This window comes from Vipera berus (assembly GCF_964194415.1).
Source record: "Vipera berus genome assembly, chromosome: 4".
NCBI classification, from domain to species: domain Eukaryota; kingdom Metazoa; phylum Chordata; class Lepidosauria; order Squamata; family Viperidae; genus Vipera; species Vipera berus.
Genome location: NC_138206.1, coordinates 116,159,595 through 116,184,608, shown reverse-complemented (window position 1 = coordinate 116,184,608; position 25,014 = coordinate 116,159,595).

Genomic DNA, 25,014 nt, shown 5'->3' with positions numbered 1-25,014 from the left:
TTTTTATGTTTTTGTTATTGAAGAAATATGGGGGAGGGGGAGGGGTTCTGGGGTGGGTTGGGGAGGGGATAATATTGTAACTTCAATAAAAATTTTCAATAAAAAAAAAAGAAATATGGCTTTCTGGGGGAAGGTGGGGAGGGCGTTAAGGAAGGAAAGGGTTTTTGGAAGCTCGTCCTGAAGCTGCCTTTTGTGCAAGGGGCCTTTTCTCAAAGCCTAGAGAGGCAGCTTTGTTGCCTCCCCGTAGACAGCTGATGGGCGAACACCAAAAGCTCCAAAAGGCTAGGGAACTAGTCCCAGAACACCTTGGTAGGAGGAAGGGCAGAGGCAGAATTGGGAAAGAGGTAAGACAGGGTTTTCCTTCCCAGATGTTTCTCTTTGGCAAGACAGCCAGCTGTGCTGAAGCCCAGTATCTGGGGGTGGGGGAGACCTGAGGCAGGCGGGCTGGTGCTTGCATTAGGCCTCCCAGGATCCCAGAGGCTTGCAGAGCGCGGATCCAGCCTCCGAGGCATGCAGAACGGCGGATCGGCTTATACTCGAGTCAACAACTTTTCCCAGTTTTTGGGGGTGAAATTGGGGGTCTCGGCTTATACTCGAGTCGGCTTATACTCAAGTATATACGGTATATCGTCATAGAAATAAATAATCAATGTTCATTGCTATGTAACGAATGCCTATGTACATATTATTAATTAATAGATTAAAATCCAGTCCATGGAAGTTGGCAGGGTTTCTTCTAGAGAGACAGTTTGGGTAAAAGATGGTAAATAACGTAGCTGAAAATTACATGACATCGGAGGAATGAATTCAGCTCTACAAACATTCGTATGAATATTTCAATCAGTTTAGCTTAGTTAGACTGAAAGATGTGCAATTATAGGCAAATACTATGGAAGGTTCCTTATGTAAAGGCTCTCAAGAAACTACATATTTACATTAGCCCATGACTATAAATTATTTCTATATACTCCATTAGCAGATCTTAAACATCTGTGTGTCCATTCTGCTAACAGTAAATTATTATTTACATTTTTTAACCTCGAAATTCGGTGTTTTATTGCAGAACCTTAGAGACAGCCAAATTTAAAATATTTATTTTCCAGCTAGAAGTTGCATATTCTGGATTACATGTGGAACACCAGTGATATGCATTTGGATATGTGCAAATTATTCAAGACATGCTGTTTTACCCCAGATAGAGTAGATCTCAGAGGACGACTAATGATGAGAAAGTTTGCATAGCTGCAATTTACTATCCTAATTTCTTTGTAAGATGTCTTTTCCAGCCAGAATGATCGCCTGGATGGCAAATAACATCCACCCCCAAATAAATATATTAATATCAAATGCAACCCTAAAAGATATGAAGAACAGTTACAGGAATTGTGTATGCCTAGTTTAGTGAAAAGAAAGGGGTGACTAGGGGTGACATGATAGCAGTCTTCCAACATCTAAGATGTTGCTACAAAGAAGAAGGGGGTCGACGTATTCTCCAAAGCACCTGAAGGCAGGAAAGCAATGGGTGGAAACTAATCAAGGAGAGAAGCAACCTAGAACTAAGGAGAAATTTCCTGACAGTTAGAACAATTAATCAGTGGAACAATCTGCCTCCAGGAGCTGTGAATGCTCCAACACTGGAAGTTTTTAAGAAGAGACTGGACAGCCATTTGTCTGAAATGGTATAGGGTTTCCTGCCTGAGCAGGGAGTTGGACTCCAAGGTCTCTTCCAACTTTGTAACTCTGTTATATCTGTTCTGTTATATGATCACTATGAAAAAGAATTTGAAAAAAGTACCTCAATTAACCAATAAATATGTAATTCAACCCTTAGAATGAGAACTTTCCCAAACATCTTTACCAAAATAAATGTTTTTTTTAAATTATCCAACAACTGAATAGTAGTCAGCAAATAGGCTTTGAAACTACCGTATTTTCCGGTGTATAAGACGACTGGGCGTATAAGACAACCCCCTACATTTCCTGTTAAATTATAGGGTTTGGGCTATACTCGCCGTATAAGACTACCCCTCTTCCAATGCACACCAAAAAATTTTTTAATATGGTAATTTTAATTCAAATGCTTATGACATGCAGGTACTTAGTAGGAAAACTGTCACTTATAAACATAAGGCTGTTTGTCATCAAACATGTAAACATAAAGCAGTGCAAGTGGATTAAACTTTTCCTAATTCACTCTAAAGCTTTCCCAAATGGGAGATCAGCTCCAGGTTTTCCAGCCAGCCCACCTAGTTCCTGAGTCAAATGTGTCCTTAGAGCTAAGCAGCTGCTCTGGCTGCTGCATTCCCCACCTGCCTTTCAAGTTTGGATAGACTGCAGCTGCTCTTCAACTTTAGAAGGAAAGACGCCCAGACCCCAGCCTGTAAAAAATCACAGACTGCAGCTTCTTCTCCAATTGGTCCCACTTTCCCTGCGCAGACCAAATGGGAGATCCGCTCCAGGTTTTCCAGCCAGCCCTGTCCCTAAAGTTTCAGCACCCAGCGTATAAGACGACCCCTGACTTTTGAGAAGATTTTCATGGGTTAAAAAGTCATCTTATACGCCAGAAAATACGGTAATTTTCAAGAGTATTTCAGATCTGCAGAAAGACTGCATCCCCCTATTCTTCATTGAAGGAGGCTGACTTTTGCCAGATGTCTACAGGAGCCTGAAGAAAAATTGCAACTTTAAGGCATCATTAAAATTAATGTGACTGCTAAAACAGCAGTGCCTTCATTCCTGGGTAGTAGAGGAAGTTTAGCGTCTTTTGTTCATTTGTTTTGTCATTATTTCATCAGATAGGACAAAGGAAATGAAATTAAACAACAGGAATAGAAAAAAGAAGGCAAGGAAACAAAGAAAGCCGAATGCTAAAATTATACATACATATTCTCATAACTTTAAATGCAACTGTTTCCATAAAAGAGGTTGATAGTTTTGTAATTATCCACATAAAATCTCAAATCATTCACACATTGCAAAGAACACCATGCCTTTGATTCACTGAATAATGGTGGCTATAATTTTATCTTTCCGATATTGGAAGTCTAGTTTCTTAACAAAAGCGTCAAGCACAAAAACATCAATTTTCTGTTATCCAGCTGTCAATTTCCATGGAGTAAAATCACATGGACTCTAAAAATATTGAAAACTGCCTCAACATGAGATTAAGATATGCAATCGTATCTTTCCAGCATGTAATCATTTTGGGGCATCACATAGATGTGTATGAATGAAGCATTAGTGTTATATCTCCACCAACACAATGTTTTGCTCATTCCCCTCTAAAAATGCAATGGGGTATAATAAGTCTGAAACAACACTTTCTTTGTTGAATAAGCCGTAATCTAAGATCTATTGTCGTGTGCTGAAATTTGAATATGAATTGTAATATGATTTCCCATTGTTTAGAAACAATGGGGACTTTAATTTCTTATTATATTCAACCTCTCAAATTAATTTATGGGGAACAGGTACTTATAACAAACTAAATGTAGGTGTTTTGTCTCATGCTATTTAGTGATTGCTTCGAATATAAGAGATCTCTCTGAAGCTAGTCCAATAAATGCTTTGGCTGTAAATAGTGCCTACAAATGGCAACAAAGCTATGTTATTTATCCGTAACAGAGTAAGATAAAATTTCTAATTATCACCCAATAATTGACCTAAGAGAAAAATCCCAGTACCCATTCAAAACTTTCATAGAACAGAGTCTGGTGCTTTGTTTTGTTTTAAATCAATTTTAAGGTCCATTAAGTTCCTTGTGTCAATTTGGTAGGAGGAAAAAAAATGATCAAAGTGCAATTTTCCAGAAATAGTATAATGCCGACTTTAAATTAATGTGATAGTGATCTGAGATGTATCTCATCTGATACACTGAATCTAAAACAGCCCAATTGATTAAAGATTCTATTTAGGAAGATTGAAAAAGTGCACAGGAAAAAAAAAATATTATACTAAGTAAAACTATCCCAAATTTGGTAGTTCTCAAAGGAATTCAGTGGTACAATTTGAGAAACCAAAGTCCCATTTTTACCTCACAATTGCTTTTTTTTTTCCCCCAAAGGTGATTTGCTTTAATGAATACCATTGAGGTCACTATTGGAAGATCTGAAGGACCAGAATAGAGAAGTATTATCAAGCAAAAATACATTACTATGTCATTGCTAAATGTTGACAAAGATATAATGGCACATAATCTTTTAATAAAAAAGGTCAAGGGTATGTTCTATCTATCTATCTATCTATCTATCTATCTATCTATCTATCTATCTATCTATCTATCTATCTATCATCTATCTATCCCTCCATCTCCATCTCCATCTCTCTCTCTCTCTCTCTCTCTCTCTCTCTCTCTCTCTCTCTCTCTCTCTCTCTCTCTCTCTCTCTCTTTCTCTCTTTCTCTCTCTCTCTCTCTCTCCATCCATCCATCCATCCATCCATCCATCCATCCATCCATCCATCCATCCATCCCATTATAACTCCCTAGAGTCCAACTAGATTGTGGTGATATGCATATTTCATTAAAATATGTATTTTCTTGAAACAGGATGCTTCCCCCCCCCCCAACAAAATCACGGGGCACCTTACACCTGTGCCAGAGTGCATGATCGATAACTTAGCTTTTTTTATGCTTTCCCCCCACAAAATGCTATTTCAAATTTCAGTGATATTAATAAAGCTTGTAAAATTTAAAGAGGTTTAATAAAGTTCCATGGCTTTGCTCAGGTGAAAAAAATAGGACACTACAATGCATTGAAGAGATGTCTGACAAGGAAAGCATGATCAGATCCCTCATGTTACATAAGCTGCACAATCTGAAACTTACTGATGCCACACAAAACTCTAAAGTCTGAAACCTTGATTCATGACCCAGAATTTTCTTTGGCGGGATTAGAAGGGAAAATAAATTGAGATTGGCTCCTTCTGTTTGAAGTTTTCTTTGGATGATTTTAGAAGTAGTTGTTTTTTTAAAAAATAACGGCGGCCAATTAGAGCCTTGGTGGAGCAGTGGGCTGATGCCTCCTTAAGTAACACCAGCTGCCTGCAATTAGTGCAGGTACGAGTCCCACCAGGCTCAAGGTCGACTCAGCCTTCCATCCTTCCAAGGTAGGTAAAATGAGGACCCAGATTGTTGGGGGCAATAAGCTGACTTTGTAATAATGCCGCTTGGGGGGGGGAAAGCCCTAATAAGCAAGCATATACATAGAATGAAGGCTATTGCTAAGCACATTGGTTTGTGCTTTAGATTGTAAGCCGCCCTGAGTCTTCGGAGAAGGGCGGGATATAAATGGGATTAAAAAAAAATGCAGGATGGAGACCAAAGCAGGAAATGTGGAAATTAAAGTTGATGCTAGGTCAAAAAAACAAAGAGCATCATGATTATTTACACTGTCTCCATTAATTACTTACAGCACCAGGAACCTTTCCTCCATCTGCCACAGAAAGTTCAAGGGGTAAAGGCAGTGTCTGGAATTAACAGAATAACAGAGTTGGAAGGGACCTTGGAGGTCTTCTAGCCCAACCCCTCTGCTCAGGCAGGAAACCCTATACCATTTCAGACAAATGGTTGTCCAAACTCTTCTTAAAAACCTCCAGTGTTGGAGCACCCACAACTTCTGGAAGCAAGCTGTTCCAATGGTTAATTGTTCTAACTGTTAGGAAATTTCTCCTTAGTTCTAGGTTGCTTCTCTCCTTGGTTAGTTTCCATTCATTGCTAAACCATTTCACTAAAGGACTGCTTTCACTGATCAAGTTTTATAAATCTGCAACCACTCTTTCCCTCTGCCCTAGAATAGCTCAGTTTACTAGCAGTAAAGGAAGGTGAAGTATTAATGAGGATTAGGTATCTAGGAGGTGCTAGACACATGCTACAACAAAAGAGGGAAATGATTATCTGACTGGGGTTAGAGGTTGAACTTTGCTACCTCACAGCTTGCAATAGTAAACAAGAAGCATTAGCTTGTCTAATCAGCCTCTCTTCCAGGTGTTCACTGAAAAATGCAGGTTAATCACAGGCATACAGTTTTTCATTCTAGCCTACAGCCTCAAGATTTCCCCCAGTTACTGATTTCAGTATTAAGTAGGATTTGCCCTGCTTAGTTTCTCAGGTCAAATGAATTGATGCTGCCATATCTATATCTCTATCTCTATCTCTATCTCTATCTCTATCTCTATCTCTATCTCTATCTCTATCTCTATCTCTATCTCTATCTCTATCTCTATCTCTATCTCTATCTCTATCTCTATCTCTATCTCTATCTCTATCTCTATCTCTATCTCTATCTCTATCTCTATCTCTATATCTATATCATCTATATCTATATCTATATATCTATATCTATATCTATATCTATATCTATATCTATATCTATATCATCTATCTCTATCTCTATCTCTATCTCTATCTCTATCTCTATCTCTATCTCTATCTCTATCTCTATCTCTATCTCTATATCTATATCTATCTCTATATCTATATCTATATCTATATCTATATCTATCTACATACATATACATATACATACACACACACACGAGACGACCTCCTTGACTCTACTTCGAACGAAGAGCCTGTCAGCCAGCACACGACTGCATGCGGCGCGATGAGACTTACGTGCCTAACAGCTGATCTGCGCCAAGCAGCTGCTAGGCACGACTTTTAAAAATCAACCAGAGACCAGCCTTTTCCAGCAAAGCCATAACCATTGTATATATATGTAAAGGTAAAGGTTCCCCTGACCTATCTATCTATCTATATATATATATCTATATATATATCTATATCTATATATATATATCTATATATATATCTATATATATATATCTATATATATCTATCTATCTATATCTATATCTATATCTATATCTATATCTATATCTATATCTATATCTATATCTATATCTATATCTATATCTATATCTATATCTATATCTATATCTATATATATATCTATATATATATCTATATATATATATCTATATATATCTATATATATATATATATATATATATATATATATATATATATATATATATATATATGTAAAGGTAAACATGCGTGCTAGTTGTTTCCAACTCTAGGGGCCGGTGCTCATCTCCGTTTCAAAGCCGAAGAGCCAGCGCTTGTCCGAGGACGTCTCCGTGGTCATGTGGCCGGCATGACTAGATGCCAAAGGCGCACGGAACGCTGTTACCTTCCCACCGGAGTGGTCCCTATTTTTCTACTTGCATTTTTTACGTGCTTTCAAACTGCTAGGTGGGCAGAAGCTGGGACGAGTAACAGGCGCTCACTCTGTTACGTGGCACTTGGGATTCGACCCGCCAAACTGCCGACCTTCTGATCGACAAGCTCAGCGTCCTAACCCACTGAGCCACCGTGTCCCTTACATATATATGTATGTATATATATGTACATATATATATATATATATATATATATATATATATATATATATATATATAATTTTTAATGGATGTATCTCATTATTGCTGGCCAAAGACCATGTGTAAGTAGGGCTGTGATGTTATGCAAATAACTCATCAAGAGAAACAATAGCACCATTTTTAATTTACTTTAATTTCCTGCACATTGAAGAGGCAAGTATATTTCATAGAGTTTCCTATTTCAAGAGTTTCATAGTGGGTGATTCCTATTTAAGCTAGAAGCACTGTGGCTGTTTTTCCCCCAAGTGAAACCAGGTGTCAAAAATAACCAGCTCAGTAAACTAAACACCAAATATCTGACATAAACTGACTATAGGAAAAGCAAAAGGCTTACTGATATATACTAGTCCACCCTGCAGAGGCTTAAAAACAGGATTTGTTTGTATGTTGCATTTTTTTAAAAATGTGAAATTGTGCCTCCAGGTAGATACTATGCTATCATGTATATTCTGTAGGAATGAATACACAACATCATGAAGGAAAGAAACAAGTTAGAAACATTATCATTATCCAAGGAAGGAAGGAAGGAAGGAAGGAAGGAAGGAAGGAAGGAAGGAAGGAAGGAAGGAAGGAAGGAAGGAAGGAAGGAAAAGTCTTCATCATGGTTCAATCCAAGCCGGGAATAAATAAGCAACTGTTTTAGAAAGAAGGTTGCAGTTTATTCCCGGCTTGGACTGAAGCATGATGAAGACTTTTCCTTCAACAATACTGAAGGAAAAGTCTTCATCAGAAGGAAGGAAATTACATTATCTTTCTGGGGATTTTTTAAAAGAGATAAACCAGAAGCACTTAAGAAGATTTCATAGGTTATCAATTCCTCTGGCTTGTCAGTTCCTATGAAATTTTCCGAGAATATGATTATTAATCAGCCAAGAGTAGACCGGAAAGAACTCTGTGTTGCTGCTACGTGTAGCATTTCAAAAACGAAAAGTATCCAGGAGCTTTCCAAGGAGCAGATTGTGTGACATGCACTGTTTACATAATTGTTTCATTGAATTAGTCTGAGTATTAATTCATTCTGGATTGTGATTACTTGAGGTTTAAAAAATGATGTCTCCCAAAAGCCACGAAATCTTCCTCTGTCTGCCCTTTAATAGGGATGCTTCAAAATAGTCTCCCGGATATTCTGCTTTGATTTCAGTCGCTTTCAAAATCTATATGCCAGATTCAAAACAATGGTTTCCTTGGGCAGCATTTCCATAACCGCTGTGAAGACGTTGATGAGATACTTGAGTCACAGCTATGAATTCCCTTTCAAGGTTGAAAATAGCATCTCTGAATTCAGCCAGAATCAACATATCTACTTTAAAAGCTCCGACACTGAAGTGAAGATTTGAAAATAAATTCCAGAGAGAGCGAATAATTCAAACAAGATGTGGGTGCTCTTCTGTTGTCGTTGTTGCTGCTGTTAAGGATGCTAGATTTATAATTAGCAGATGCTTTTATAACTTCTCTGTGCTGGTCTGGCTGGAAAATTGTCTAATTCTTTTTTGAACTCATCAATGACCTCCAGCTGAATTGATCTACTTGACCCTCTCATTAGCTTTTCCATGTGACACTCTTCCCTGTTTTAGAACCCCATTTTTCTTTTGTTTATTGAATAGTTGTGTGTCAAAGTGTAAAATACATTCAAAGATCCTTTGATTAAATCCAGTTATGTCACCACTTTATTTGCAATGGCTTCAGAGTCTCTTTTTTCTCATTCAAGCTGGTTCAGAACATCTTGTTTTCCCTTAACATCGATTAAATATTATACTACTACAAAGAAGTAGTGTTACTCAGTGGGTACAGTTGTAAATTTCTCTCTTACTCTGTGGTTACAGTGTAACTCTCTTCTTTCCACAATGTCTAATCAGATACCTACAGAACGACAAATCATAATCATTTTTTTCTGTTTTGTTGAAAAAAAACACCATAAGAGTTTTTCAGTCAGCAATAAGCATAAACATAAATTTTCTCACAAATCAAAGCAAATATACATGTCTCAAGATAATGCTGCAGGGTCCAATCTGAGTCAGTCACTGGAACCAAGGGTTAAACTCTGACCAAAGAAGTCAATTTAGCCATCTCAGCAAGTTCCATCATCTTCAGCCACCGTTCCTCAGTTACAATAATGGTGATTTTTTTTTCTATTTCTGTGAGTACAATAATCTTTGTTTTCATGTACAAAAACAAAGTTCCAGTCTTCTTTTAGCATTTTAATTCCTCTCCACTTGTGGGAGCCTTTGAAAGTATCTGAGTGTGCTCAGAATTTTTTTTTTTATTAGAGAGCAGATGGGTACATACATGTCTAGAAGAACTCTAAGAGATCAAAGCAGTTATATTAAACTAGGGGTCTAAACTTGGCCCTTTTATGACTTGTGATCTTCAACTCCCAGAATTCCTCAGCCAGCCTGCCTGGCTGAGGAATTCTAGGAGTTGAAGTCCACAAGTCATAAAAGGGCCAAGTTTGAAGACCCCTGTCTTAAATCTAACAAACAAAATGGAGGCTGGCTGAGGAATTCTGAGGGCAAATTTCTCTTCAGGAACAAATCTCTGCAAGCATATTGGGAAGACCAAAATGATTTTCAAACCAGAAATCTTGTTCCTAGTGTGGCAGATCTAACAAATAGTTTGACACAGCACTAATTATGAACTTAATATACATTGCTAAAATTCAAATTGCTTTTGAGACAAGCTCAGATCCCTGGTAGATTGATGGACACATTCATACAATTTCTTAATATGATGCAAAAGTCGTTTGCTATTGTCTTCTGGATTTTTTTTAAAAATTCCACCTTTGTGGCTCAGAGGTACGTAGGCTATTTCACCTGGGAACAAAATGGCTTCTCTAAAGATTTGTAAAGGCCTAATTCATGCTGTCATGCCCAGTTAGGAGGCAGAATGGACCCAAATTTGGGTGATCTAGAAAGACAAGCAAGTTATTGCTTCAATGAGGTGGATGAAATATTGTCTAGAAATTCTAGGGCCATAGGATACCCTGTGGAATTTTAAAAATAAATCCAGAAGACAATAGCAAATGACTTTTGCATCGTATTAAGAAATTGTATGAATGTGTCCATCAATCTACCAGGGATCTGAGCTTGTCTCAAAAGTAATTTCAATTTTAGCAATGTAGGATTGTCAAGATGCATATTAAGTTCATAATTAGTGCTGTGTCAAACTATTTGTTAGATCTGCCACACTAGGAACAAGATTTCTGGTTTGAAAATCATTTTGGTCTTCCCAATATGCTTGCAGAGATTTGTTCCTGAAGAGAAGTTTGCCCTCAGTGTTTGTGGGAGGAAGGGAGGGAGGGAGGGAGGGAGGGAGGGAGGAAGGGAGGGAGGGAGGGTAGGGAGGGAAAGAAGGAATGAAAAGTAGGGAAGGAAGGGAGGGAGGGAGGGAGGGAGGAAAAGAGGGAGGAAAAGAGGGAGGAAGGGAAGGAAAGGAAAGGAAAGGAAAGGGAAGGGAAGGAAGGAAAGGAAAGGAAAGGAAAGGAAAGGAAAGGAAAGGAAAGGAAAGGAAAGGAAAGGAAAGGAAAGGAAAGGAAAGGAAAGGAAAGGAAAGGAAAGGAAAGGAAAGGAAAGGAAAGGAAAGGAAAGGAAAGGAAAGGAAAGGAAAGGAAAGGAAAGGAAGCTTCCCCATCAAACAAGTCTCACCAAGTTATATCTCCTGTAGGCAGAATTTTTGATATTTCTGGTTACCAAGCTGTGATTATGACACTGAACAGAGAACAAAATTCTCTCTGGAGAATTTTCCACTTTGCATGCACCTATGTGATTTTACTTGGTTTCATATCTTTCTGTGGTTCACTGCCTTTTCTATTGAAGAGGTTGGCAAGTTAGATAGTCAGTCTACATTATCCTCTAGAGTGTTGTAATTTTGCTTCTTAACAGTTAGACAATAGATTCCCAGCGATACTTCTAAGCTGTTTCTTTGCCCTTGAATAATGAAGTAGTGGAGAATGGACTGTCAACATAGTCATGCAGTAAAAGAAGGGCAGGATGAAATTCTTGACCTACATCATCCAAGTTCTGAGTTGGATGCAGGATCAAAATTTCCCCTGCTTTTTTTTTGCTGTGATTCCCTACAAAAGTTGATATTTCTCTTCTGCATCTTAAATACGGAAGCAAAGACCTTGAACCTTGGTGGAGCAGTGGGCTAATGCCTCCTTAAGTAACACCAGCTGCCTGCAATTAGTGCAGGTTCGCATCCCACCAGGCTCAAGGTTGACTCAGCCTTCCATCCTTCCGAGGTAGGTAAAATGAGGACCCAGATTGTTGGGGGCAATAAGCTGACTTTGTAATAATGCCGCTTGGGGTGTGTGTGTGAAAGCCCTAATAAAGCAGGCGTATACATAGAATGAAGGCTACTGCTAAGCTTGTAAACCGCCCTGAGTCTTCGGAGAAGGGCGGGATATAAATGGAATTAAAAACAACAACAAAAACTTCAGTTGAGAATAATTCAAAAATACAATTTTGAAGAGGATAAAGCCTTTAGAAAACAAAGAATAACAATTTATAGAGTATCTGTCCTCTTGCCAATGAGGACAGATACTCTTGCCAATGACTTACTAACACCCAGAGGTAAGAAAGGATCTTATTTGGGTAAAGATTCCCAGCTTTAAAAGTTAGCTCCTGCTTTTCAAATCTTCCTCCAGGTGGATAGTTCATTCAATTTATCTAGTAATCTCTTGTTAAATTAAAAGCATTTTTTAGAACATTAACATTATGAGAAGAAAAATGATCTGAAACAAATTTAATTATTTAAATTTATTTGTTTTAATAAATATCCACTGTTATCAAACGCTGATGTGGAATTGAGGAATGACAATCCCTTGTGCTATTAGATTTCCATTCTGCTCTCCTGTTGCATATCTGAGAGATGAATATGCCTGTTTTTATTCTCACAAGATGTCAAAAAAGTAGGTTAGGGGCAAAGTACCTATTATAACATGAACAGCTATATATCTTTGATTTTCTTTCTTTCTTTCTTTTTAAAACTGCAGGAACAAGGAAAATAATTTCTCTTTTATCACTTTACTTGATGATTATGACTGAAGGGGGAGAAAAATCCTCTTCCCTGACTAGGCTACAAAAAGTTTTTAAATTCCTATTTTGTCAGTAGATGTTTTCCCTTCTACTTCATAGAAATAAATGGTGGGTAGTAGGAAGCAGAGAGGCATTTTGATCATACCAAGGAAGAAAATTTGTAATAGCCAACATTTCCCAGCGGTAATAAGTTTCTAAAAAGTACCGAGGATATAAACTGCCATTACATGCATTTAGCATAATTAAATAGCTTGTCACAGGGTTAGACGTTGTACAAATAAAATTTTAGATCCCCCACAAAGTCACCTTGTGTTGTTGAAGAAAAGTCAGGTTTAAACTGAACAAAGAAAGTATCTTGAGTGCTCTATGTGAGTAGAATGGAGAAATTAAGAAAGGAGGGAGGATTATGGAAACAAAATTAAGATCAAACCAATGTACATTGGAGGGTTTGTTGTCACTCTGTGTTGGGGGGAGAGAGCACGAGGGGAGGCTCAGCTAATCTCAATGTACACATGTTGTACTTTGACAATAAAGGTTTATTATTATTATTATTATTATTATTATTATTATTATTATTATTATTATTATTATTATTATTATTATTATTATTATTCTGCACACAGAAAATGCTTACAGTAAAATGCATCAGAGTGCAAAGTATTTATGATGTTTTCTTTCGTCACTGATAGTGTAATAAACAGATCAACATACTTCCCTTGTATATTATTGTTCTTCATGTCTGGAAATCAGATTTACAGTGTTAATCAGGGCTTTTTTTCTCATAGAACACCCAGAACAGAGTTCCGGCACCTTTTTTTGGATGGAACCTTGTAGGGTAGGCAAGGTGGGTTGTAGGACATGTGTGAGTTCTGGCACCTTTTTCTTTTACAAAAAAAGCACTGGTGTTAATTGATGGAAAAGAATGCAGATACTCTACACCAGGGGTGTCAAACTGCCGGCCCATGGGCCGGATGCATCTTAGCGAAATCGCAATGGCAAAAAAAGTCGCGATAGGTCGCGACACATCACGTGACGTTGCAAATTTGACACCCCTGCTCTACATGGATGGATTTCTATTACTACCACCATACTGTAATTTTTGTGAGGTTGTTTTTTAAATTGTTGGTTCTGAAGACCTATACAGAGTGTACTTGTTCTTTTAATAAGTTAAGGTCATCCTCAATTTGAGGTCGATTCCTGGTGACTCCGTGGAGAAGTTCAGTGTAGATCAGGGGTCTCCAAACTTGGCAATATGAAGACTTGTAAACTTCAACTTGGACTTCTGAGAGTCAAAGTCTGCAAGTCTTCAAGTTACCAAGTTTGAAGACTCCTGGTGTAGATCCTTTAGCAAGTGACTGGCGGCTCCCTTCTTCTCAAACGTATATTTTAATTTCCAGTCTTTAATTTTCCTATCCCTTTACAATATTTTCTGGTGTCCTCCTATTCAATTGGAAGACAGATCTAACATATTTGGCTTTTTTTGAGATTTGCTTGATGAGTTTAATGATGAGAAGGATGAGGGGTGACAGGATAGCAGTCTTCCAATATCTCAGGGGCTGCCCCAAAGAAGAGGGAGTCAAGCTGTTCTCCAAAGCGCCCGAAGGCAGGGCAAGAAGCAACAGATGGAAACTCATCAAGGAGAGAATCAACCTGGAACTAAGGAGAAACTTCCTGACTGTTAGAACAGTTAACCAGTGGAATAATCTGCCTCCAGAAGCTGTGAATGCTCCAACACTGGAAGTTTTTAAAAAGAGATTGGACAACCATTTGTCTGAAATGGTATAGGGTTTCCTGCCTGATCAGGGGGTTGAACTAGATAACCTCCAATGTCCCTTCCAACTTTGTTGTTGCTGTTGTTGTTGTTAATAAAAATAACAATATAATAATAATAATATATAAGGGACGGTTGCTGGAATTGGGTATGTGTAGTTTAACGAAGAGTAGGGTGAGGGGTGACATGACAGCAGTGTTCCAATATCTCAGGGGCTGCCACAAAGAAGAGGGAGTCAAGCTATTCTCTAAAGTGCCTGAAGGCAGGACAAGAAGCAACGGATGGAAACTAACCAAGGAGAGAAGCAACCTAGAACCAAGGAGAAACCTCCTGACAGCTAGAACAATTAACCAGTAGAACAACCTGCCTCCAGAAGTTGTGAATGCTCCAACACTGTTTTTAAGAAGAGATTGGACAACCATTTGTCTGAAATGGTATAGGGCAGTGATGACGAACCTTTTAGAGACCGAGTGCCCAAACTGCCACCCAAAACCCACTTATGTATTGTTGGGTGCTGGGTGGGCATGGCCCATTGGGTGGGTTTGGCCCATTGGGTGGGTATGGCCCATTGGGTGGGCATGGCTCATTGGGTGGGCATGGCTGTGGTGGGAATGGCAGCCTGGGTGGGACTAAAAAGTTCAATCAATCAATTCCAACTTTGTGAAATCTTTTTTTTTCTTGCGAGAAGTTGAAATTGATTGAGTGAACCTTTTGCACATGGCGGTGGAGGCCTAAAGCAAAAATGTTTTTTAAAACCCAGCTGAAGGCCTAGTACTGGGGCGATGGCCCGCGGGCCCACAGAGAGGGCTCTGTGTGCCAGCTGTGGCAGCCGTGCCATAGGTTCACCACCACGGGTATAGGGTTTCCTGCCTGAGCAGGGGGCTTGACTGGAAGACCTCCAAGGTGCCTTCCAACTCTATTATTATTATTATTATTATTATTATTATTATTATTATTATTATTATTATTATTATTATTATTAATAATAATATTATTATTATTATTGTTGTTGTTGTTGTTGTTGTTGTTGTTGTTGTTGCTGTTGCTGTTGTTGTTGTTGTTGTTGTTGTTGTTATCTTCTGCCTAGCCAACAAATGAGGTGAATACTCATAGATTCATTAAATCATTGATGGATGGTCCCCAATACATATTTCTTCCTTATCATAGCTTAGAAACCTTCTAATATTAAGCACCAACTGCTTGTTCTTCAAACATTATAGAAGTGGTTGGATTCAAATATCTGAACGACCGGTTCTCTGTGTGGATGCCACTTCTGGAAGTCCATTCTGGGCCTGAGTAACAAAAAATTAGCTAGCAGTTCTGCTGAACTGGTGTGAACTGGCTGAATTCCACCACTGCATTATTGGTTGTATCTTTATGCTTTCTTTGTACAGTAGTCTTTTAACACAGTTTGCCTTCTTTTTAAAGCATTTTAAAGGATGATTTCAGAGAAATTACCCTTTAGTTCTATAGTAAATTGAAATGAAGGCTTATCTCTAGTAATAATCTGCATGAGTATGCAGTTTATTCTAAATTGCAAAACAAGCTTTCATAGGTCCAAACCTCATGTTCATTTATTTTGTTGATAACATGTTTGAGGAATGAGTTCCTAAAAGTTCCTTGGAGGAAGACTTCAAGGCCAGTAAAGAAGATAATCCTATCATGAAACAAAACCCTTTGGCTAAATATGGGAAAATGCTTTGATTCAATTTTTGTGTGTGTGCTTAGAATGCAGTATTGCAGGCTGACTCTGCCCACTGCCAGGAGTTCGATCCTGACCAGCTCAAGGTTGACTCATCCTTTCATCCTTCTGAGGTCAGTAAAATGAGGACCCAGATTGTTGGGAGCAACATGCTCACATTGTAAACTGCCTAAGTGCTATTGCTATTGATGCACCATGATGAATAGGATGGTGATGGTGATGATGATGACTGTCAGGGAGAAAAACAGGAATGTTTTGCTCTGCTGATGGACATGTAATGAACAAAGCAAGCAAGCTTATTTCAAAGGAGATCCTTTTATTCATGTTCTTCTTAGAGTGAAGACAGATAAAGAAACAATGTGCATTCAAAATAAAGTTAATTAAAAATGTGTTTCTGGTTTGACCATGCTGGGATGGAATCCTGGTCTAGAGCAGAGCTCCCTTTGTGTCTGAGACATTGCTTTGTTTGTTTACTTCAACCGTAATCAGTAGACAACAACATGTGGGAACTTGCTAACAAAGCCTGCGAAGTGTATTCTGTTTTTACAGCAACTTTCTGTGTTGCTAACCTTCTTTGCTTCCCTATGTAGTTCCTTCAGTGTGCCTTAGGAGAGAATGACTCAACTCTTAACGCAATGAGTTTTAATTCTCTTTCTTACTATAGCTATGACAGCTAGATCGGCATGGTCAATTCAAAATCAGATGCAAATCATTATTTTGATTCAGAAAACAATTTTGATTTGTCCCTTAGAAATCCCAAAGAGTTTTAGAAAAAGCCATTTCTGTCCAGAAACATCTTCATTGCCTGAATTGATGATTCGTTTTGACTTTCAGATTCAATTAGAAAAGGTGATTGCATTTAGATTTGATTGACTTGCATTTAAACTGAAGTTTGGAATCAAATAGTTGCTATCAATTGCCTAATAACGTCTTTAAGAGAAGAAGGTTTGCACAAGGGGGGAAAGAAATTAAAATACACCATATTGATAGAGAGAATCTATTCACCGTTCCTGATGGATCTCTAATTTTATTTATGATAGCAATATGCTGCTTATACTTGCTGAAATGAGTAAAAGTTGGCTCAAAATATAACGATAATGACTAGTAGCATGCCTAAACTCAGATGTGTCCACAGAAGGTGAGCAAAAAAGGTCAAGATGAAAACCACAAGCATGTGATCAAAGACCTACCCCACATTTTTTTTCATGTGCCTCACAATGTTGTGATGGGTAGTAGGGTTAAATAGTTTCCTGCGTGAGTCTCTGAAGAGTTTCTGCTAATCGGAATAAATAGATGTACCGTATTTTCCGGTGTATAAGATGACTTTTTAACCCATGAAAATCTTCTCAAAAGTTTGGGGGTCGTCTTATACGCCCAGTCGTTTTATACGCCGGAAAATAGTACATAAATCAATCGAGCATCCCCGTTCGTGCAAAGCAACTTGAAGCTTCCTTAGTCCAGTCCCCCCTCCAACGTGACTCTCCCTTCCCACCCCCAAGAGCCTCTAAGCCCCTTCCCCTCCCCCTTGCAAACGCCAGACCCCGGGAGTGGCAGGAAGCCCCTCACCCTCACCCAAGCGGCATCTGAGCATAAGCAGAGCACGCCCTGCTACCCGCTATCTCTCCCAGCAGTTGTCTTCTACCCCTGCAGGAGGACCCTGGGTAGAGGGGGCGGCATGTCGGGCCCGGCAGGCCCGACATTCAGGGGGGCCTCGAGACCACTCACCGGCGATCCAGCAGATGCCCGCATCTGGCCTCGCAACCAGCCACAGAAGCCCGCGCCTGGCTTTCCTTCCCCCACCCGCACCCGGCTACCGGTTCCTAGGCCCCGGCCTCAGCCGTGGGCCAGCTCTCCAGTGACCAGGCCAACAGACCCCCGGTCACCAGATGCTGCGCTTTGGGAGACGCTCCCCGGCGGGTCGAGGAGGGAGCGCCCGCCCGCCACCAGGCTGTTCAAGGAACTTCCGGTGACTTCTGGCGGGCCTGGCACCCTTCTTACCCACAGTCCACGCAGCGGCCCTTGCCAGCCAGCCTCGGCATGGCCGCCCCAAGCCCAGCTCTCCAGCGCGTCTTCTGAGCCCACCTGGCTGACTGCCTCCTGGGCGGGGCTTGGCTCCAGACGCACGGCTGCTCCGTCTGCAAATGTGCTCTCAAATGGGTGGGTGGAAAGAAAAGCCCCTTTGGGCTTCAAAAGGGAGGCTTTGCACCATCTGCATCAGACGGGGCTGAATCGGGCTTGTGTCGGACACTTGGCAACTGGCATGTAAGTATTTTCCAGCGTATAAGACAAAAAATCTTGAAAATCTTCTCAAAAGTCGGGGGTCGTCTTATATGCCGAGTCATCTTATACGCCGGAAAATATGGTACCAATGGCCTGATTCACACTGAGGAAACATCACATGGGGTATATGAAATGGGAAGCAATTACGTGAAAGGAAGTTGAAGATTCTTCAAGCCTCACTTTATTAACTCATCCCCAAGTCAGCGCACTGGACCGACATTTCAGAGAAGAGAAAAGCCAAATCCTAAGGACAATATTCGCTAAGCATTAGATAGGTTTACAGAAGAGAAGGTTATGTGCAGTGATGGGATTTGTTCTGTTCCAGCCAACGACTGACCCTGTTTGTGTGACAGGGACAACCCCTTTTTCCTTTTGACAAATTAATAGGCTGGGAAAAACCCAACCCAAATTTATTTACAGTTCCGAAATGATAAACTGATTCAAAACATCCAACAAGAGTCAAACAGATTAGCAAGAACAGACCAAGATTCCCTTTGAATGTCTCCGAATGGTTGCCTTCAGCAACCAACACCGCCTACACCTTCCCCTTTTGTTAACTGTCCCAAAGTGTGGCTTCTCAATGCCTTCTCCTCCTTTCACTGAGTTGCCTCATTGATTTTCTCTGCTCTGCTGGATTGCCTTCTGCTTCTAGCATCTCTGAACAGATTCAGCTGTGACTCCTCTGAGTCTGACACCTCCTCCTTATACAGCTGAGCCTCATGAGGAACACGACTGGAGGGGCCAGGCTGAGAGTCCTGCAGTGCATCAGAGCCTCCCTCTGACACTGGAGGCTCTCCAAACCCCTCCTCCTCCTCCTCCTCCTCCTCCTCAGATTCCTCAGATTCAGCTGCTGGGAGCACAGGCTGACACTGAATCACAACAGGATTCACTTGGTTCACACCACTTTCGGCAGAACCAGTAGCTAATTTTTTGTTGCCCAGGCCCAGAAGGGACTTCTGGAAGTGACATCCATGCAGATAACCGGTTGTTCACATATTTGAATCCTACCCCTGACTATGTGTATACATGATAGCAGTCCTCCAGTCCTTGAGAGTCTGTCACAGGAAGTGGATCGACTCTGAACAGGACAAGAAGCAACCTGTGAAATTTTCATAGAGAGAAATTTAAATTTAGAATAAGAATAAAAAGGAATTTCTTGACCAGTGGAAACCTAACCAGTGGAATAGTCTCTGTGCTGGAATCTCAGGTGTTTAGACAGCCAGTTGTCTGGCATAATTTGAGGATTCTTGCCCTGCTCAAGGGGGTTAGACTAGAAGACCTTCAAGGGACTTTCTATGGTATAAATCCAGGTATCTAAAAATCTCTCCCCTTTAAAGTACCTTACAAGAGCTTTTTAATGTTGTACTGTCTGTATAAGGAAATTAGGCTGCTATTCTAATGACGGAAGTGATATTATCGCCACTGCCCATCAACCCCTGCATTTCATGAGGTCCCTGTAATCTTTGAATGTGGTTCTCCAGTTGCAATTTGAAAAACCTGCCATGCTTTAATGGTAATGAGAAAGCAATTAGTTCGGATGGCAGAGATCTTTGAAAAAGCAGTAAAATCTTCTCCAATAACTTTCGGCTGAGAAACTGGAAAAAATCAATTTTGATCCTTGAAATGAGTTCTGATATTGTCTGCTGGCAGTTTCTCATACACCCCACCCCACCCCACCATCCCATAACTTGGAAATGCTCATTTCCTTGTATTTGACGACTGATTAAAAAATTAGCAATAGACTCAGCAAATTTTGGAAATGAGAAGAACAGCCTTTTAAAAAAAGGGAAGGTCGCATTTGAGAATTAAGAAATATGCATATTGTACTAATTTTGGCTGGAATGGAAGTTATTACATGCATGCTTAATGTAGCCCATTAATGTTCAAAACCAAATCAAAGCATACTGACTGGGAAAAAAAAAGCTACCATGCAAAATGAGAAAGTTCAATACGGTGCAATAATTTCTCTGTCCTGAATCTTTTGACAACCGATTTCCTTAGCAACCTCTACATTCTAATAGTGTTACAAGGGCTGGAAAGTATTGCTTTTTATGTCTCCATGCCACGGAAAATTTAATAAAACCTTCATCTTTTTCCTTAAACCAAAAAGCGGTGCTAATTTCAACCTCACTTTCATTGAGAGATGCTTCTAACCCCATAAAAGTCAGGGCTATTTTTTTCTCTCTTGTTTCGACTTTAAAAACAAAGCAAAACAAAACAAAACAAATTGTAAGGTAAAGGTTCCCCTGCACGTGCATGCTAGTCGTTTCCGACTCTAGGGGCCGGTGTTCATCTCTGTTTCAAAGCCGAAGAGCCAGCGCTTGTCCGAGGACGTCTCCGTGGTCATGTGGCCAACATGACTAGACGCCAAAGGCGCATGGAACGCTATTACCTTCCCACCGTAGTGGTCCCTATTTTTCTTCTTGCAGTTTTATGTGCTTTCGAACTGCTAGGTTGGCAGAAGCTGGGACGAGTAACAGGCGCTCACTCTGCTACGCGGCACTCGGGATTCGACCCGCCAAACTGCCGACCTTCTGATCGACAAGCTCAGCGTCTTAACCCACTGAGCCAACGCGTCCCTTTTAAACAAATTGTATTATGATGCAAAATGACTAACCTGCAGTCATTTGCACATTTTCCTGGAAAAAGTTGGAATAATGTCCAACGGAGTTAAGTGCCAGATAGTAAGTATCGTTTACGTAGGTTTGGGTTGTATATTTTTAGAGTTTTGTTATATTTGGTTTTTAATTATTAAAGCCTGAAAATTAAATGAACCTTTCTGTCAATACACTTGTAAATATATCAGAGACCTGTTTTGGAAGTTTGTGTCTGAAAATAGTAGTGGTCATTTGAACCATTCGGTCATGTCCGACTCATGGCGACTTTATAGGCAAAGGCTCTCCTTGCTACCCTGTCAAGCACAGCTTCTTTCATTGTTTGGATGTTCATCTTTGTATCAGTTTTGGTGTTATCAAGCCAGCGTGTTCTTTGGTTACCCCTCCTTCTTGTTCCACTAACCCACAGGTCGGCAACCCACGGCTCCAGAGCCTCATGTGGCTCTTTGAGCCTTCTACTCTGGCTCCCAGTCCTCCTCCACCATTTGCAGAGAGACAGAGAGAGGCACTTGCGCTTCCCTTCTCTCTTTCTCTTTCTCTCTCTCTCTCTCTCTCTCTCTCTCTCTCTCTCTCTCTCTCTCTCTCTCTCTCTCTCTCACACACACACACACACACACACACACACACACACACACACACACTTTTACTTACTTAGTGGGGGAATAGGACTGGCAGACCAAGGATAGGAGAGAGCCAACCCAATAAGAATGTGTGTCACCTTGTCGGAGAACAGCGTGAAGCCAGCTTGCCAGGTGAGCATAACATCAGAGAGGGGGGGAGAGAGAGAGGCGTGGGAGAGAAAACTCATGCACAGCAGCCTCTTATTTCTTTTTAATTAAACTCTTCAATCAAGCCCCCCCCTCCTGCACACACGCACAAATTTTCCGGCACCCAGTGTTTTCTTTTCTGTGGGAAACAGGTCCATTCCTAGCATCATTGACATTTCCAATGAATTTGCATGCATGACAGGGCTGTTGACCCAGAATTAGGGGACATCATAGGAAATATCAGTTGTGAATGTACAGATGGCCCTGCTGTATTTGGGCACTTGCAAAGTCCTGGATGCAGGGTCATGAAAGGCCAGCAAGGAAAACATCCAATGTCCTAACCCACCCGAGAACACACAATATCTTTAGGGAAACACCCCGAAGGGAACATGTTTAGCTGCTTCCGCTCTCTTATCTACAGTATGCCAGACTTACTGGGTGAAATCTTTATTGTATGTGTGTCAGCTTTGCTGGATGGCTTGCTTATGGAACCAGAAAGAATCAATACAAGGATTTCTTGTCATTCACGGCTGCTCTCTTTTAGAGGAGCCCGTCTTTGTTCAGCTGAATAAAAAATGTAAAGCTTGAAGGCAACTTCTTGTTTCCTGTATTTTTTTATCAAGCAAAACCTCAGAACCTGCATATCAGGGCCAAAGTAAATCAGACGTAGCCTCGCGATTTTGGCTTCGAGTGATGTTTCTGGTTTTCATACAATTGCATGTGAAAAAAGGTGTTTGAAAATAGGTGTTTGAAAATCCATCTACACTGTACATGTACATGTGCAGTGTGTTAGGGAGCTGGGAATAGTTGCAGTTGGAACATTTTTTTATGTCCTGGAGATTTCAGGAATTTGGTAGGAATGAAGGCCAATATTTCCCAATTGAACCTTTACAAGGAGCAAATATTTTGAGCACAACGTTTTAGAAGGTCTGGCTAACAATCCGAACTGGCTCAGATATTCATGCACAAATTTTGATATTTCTCACTTGATTATCTCCCTGCTCTTGGCAGGCACTTGAATCCCAGCATTAACTTGGAGCTCATGAGTATCAAGAAGCTCTCTTATTATTAAATGGAGATTTTTCTATTTGTCTTTCCCATTTCAGTGTCTGAAAAGACAGCCTGACCATCTTGGAGCAATGGAAAAATGATAGAAGTACCATATCTTCCATTTCCCTTATGCATTCCTTTGAACCCTATCCATTCTTTGCAAGATAGCTTAGGGATGGGCTTTGTGATAGACCCTGTCCATTGTTTTTGCAAGGTAGCCTAGTGGTCATGTCTTTGATTTCAGTTTGTAATCTACATCACACTAGATATTGTGGTTGTTAGATGCGAAGTCACGTCCGACCCCTCGCGACCCTATGGACAATGTTCCTCCAGGCCTTCCTGTCCTCTACCATCTTCTGGAGTCCATTTAGGCTCACGCCTCCTGCTTCAGTGGCTCCATCCAGCCACCTCATTCTCTGTCATCCCCTTCTTTTCTTGCCCTCATCCTTTCCCAGCATCAGACTCTTCTCCAGTGAGTCCTTCCTTCTCATAAGGTGGCCAAAGTATTTGAGTTTCCACTTCAGGATCTGGCCTTCTAAAGAGCAGTCAGGGTTGATCTCCTCTAGGACTGACCGGTTTGATCACCTTGCAGTCCAAGGGACTCACATGAGTCTTTTCCAGCACCATAGTTCAAAGGCCTCAATTCTTTGGTGCTCAGCTTTTCTTATGGTCCAGCTTTTGCAGCTGGATTGCAGCTACATTGCAAATGAGAAAACCATGGCCTTGACTAGAAATTGGATGCATTTTTAGGTCAGGGTTGCTGACTTGTAACTTGTAAAGGCTCAAAGTCCCCTGATGTGAACTGTTCCAAGTAAAGCTCGGAATTGATAGAATGTGATTTTGTCAATGCCAATGATGTAGTAAATAATTTGCAGTAAATAATTTGACTTGATTGATAAGCAGGCATGTATGAAACAAGCCATAATATGTATAAGCAACCATCACTGATGACTAGATGGTCATGTCTCTGCAATTTGTTGGGCAGCAATAATCCCCAGAGAGTTCATCTACCAAATTCAATTCTTCCTGACTGACCAGACATCTTTGCATTAGTCCCATCCAGGTAGTTGCGTTGTCCATGGCTTCTGAACCAGTCTTGTGGATCATGGATTTTTCTTCGAACAGGAAAGTAGGCTGGTTAAAGTTCAGCACTAGCATTTCACTCCCACTGCAGAGATTTAAGCTTCTGCCACTGACATCTAAGAGAGTCAGAAGGATTTATATCTAGATAAATCACATCTGTAGTAAATTGGGGGGAGAGGAATCTCAACGGTTCTATTTCTGTATTGGACAAAAATACCCGGACAGACACAGCTTTAAAATTCCTTGGTAAGGCCACACTTGGAATACAGCATCCAGTTTTGGTCACCACAATGTAAAAAAAACTTTGAGCCTCTAGAAAGAGTACAGAGAAGAGCAATCAGGGGACTGGAAGCTAAAACATATAAGGAACGGTTACTGGAATTGGGTGTGTCTAGTCTAATGAAATGGGGACACAATGGCTCAGTGGGTTAGGATGCTGAGCTTGTCGATCAGATGGTCGGCAGTTTGGCGGGTCAAATCCTGAGTGCCGCATAACAGAGTGAGCGCCTGTTACTCGTTCCAGCTTCTGCCAACCTAGCAGTTCAAAAGCACATAAAAATGCAAGTAGAAAAATAGGGACCACTACGGTGGTAAGGTAACAGCATTCCATGCGCCTTTGGTGTCTAGTCATGCCGGCCACATGACCACGGAGACGTCCTTGGACAAGCGTTGGCTCTTTGGCTTTGAAACAGAGATGAGCACCGGCCCCTAGAGTTGGAAACGACTAGCACGCATGTGCGGGGGAACCTTTACCTTTAGTCTAATGAAGAGAAGGACAAGGGGGGACATGGTAGCAGTGTTCCAATATCTCAGGGGCTACCACAAAGAAGAGGGAGTCAAGCTATTCTCCAAAGCACCTGAAGGCAGGACAAGAAGCAACAGATGGAAGCTAACCAAAGAGAGAAGCAACCTAGAACTAAGGAGAAATTTTCTGACTGTCAGAACAATTAATCAGTGGAACAACCTGCCTCCAGAAGTGGTGAATGCTCCAACACTGGAGATTTTTAAGAAGAGACTGGACGTCCATTTGTCTGAAATGGTATAGGGTTTCCTGCCTGAGCAGGTGGTTGGACTAGTGGACTAGAAGACTTCCAAGGTCCCTTCCACCTCCAAGGTATTATTATTATTATTATTATTATTATTATTATTATTATTATTATTATTATTATTATTAGTAGTAGTAGTAGTAGTAGTAGTAGTAGTAGTAATATTGATCATCGCACAGTAAGCCAGATGTTCAGACTGGATTTGGCATTTTTGCCTACCTATT